Raw genomic sequence first — 702 nt, 5'->3', positions numbered from 1 at the left:
GTGTGTGTGTGTGTGTGTGTGTGTGTATAGAAATAATTATATGTATATATTATAGGTATAATTATATATATTATTCAATGTACAATATAATTATATATATATTATTCAAAATACGTGTATGTGTGTGTTTATAAAACCTGGCACATAGAAATGCCCAATAAATACCATGTCCCTTGGTTTCTACCTCCTTTCTCTCTGTCACTCAAAGTGGCCTCCGTTCTATAGTAGTTTTGAATATTAGGTGGAACAAGCTATTTCTTTTGGCTCAGAGAGCTTATATGAAAATACAACATTACTCAATGCTAACCTCTGGTCAATATCATCCAGAAAGGTCAGCTGCCTATCAGGGATTACGCTTGCAATTACCTGTGTCTTGATCCAGGTTCCACACACTGCAGAGCTCACAGGGGAAGAGTGTAACCCGTACCCTAACACGTATGCTAACCCTAAACCGTTGTCGTACCCTAACCTGTACCCTAAGCCGTACCTGTTCCCTAACCCTAACCCTTACCCGAAGCCTTAACCTAACCCACACCCTAATCCTAACCCGTACACTGACACTAACCCGTACCCTAACACGTACGCTAACCCTAAACCGTTGTCATACCCTAACCTGTACCTAAACCGTACCCGTTCCCTAACCCTAACGCTAACCCTAACCCTTACCCGAAGCCTTACCCTAACCCGTACCCTAATCCTAAC

Source organism: Monodon monoceros, unplaced genomic scaffold (genome assembly GCF_005190385.1).
Source record: "Monodon monoceros isolate NGI ecotype Baffin Bay Population unplaced genomic scaffold, NGI_Narwhal_1 Super_Scaffold_9, whole genome shotgun sequence".
Classification (NCBI taxonomy): domain Eukaryota; kingdom Metazoa; phylum Chordata; class Mammalia; order Artiodactyla; family Monodontidae; genus Monodon; species Monodon monoceros.
This window is presented reverse-complemented; position numbering follows the sequence as displayed.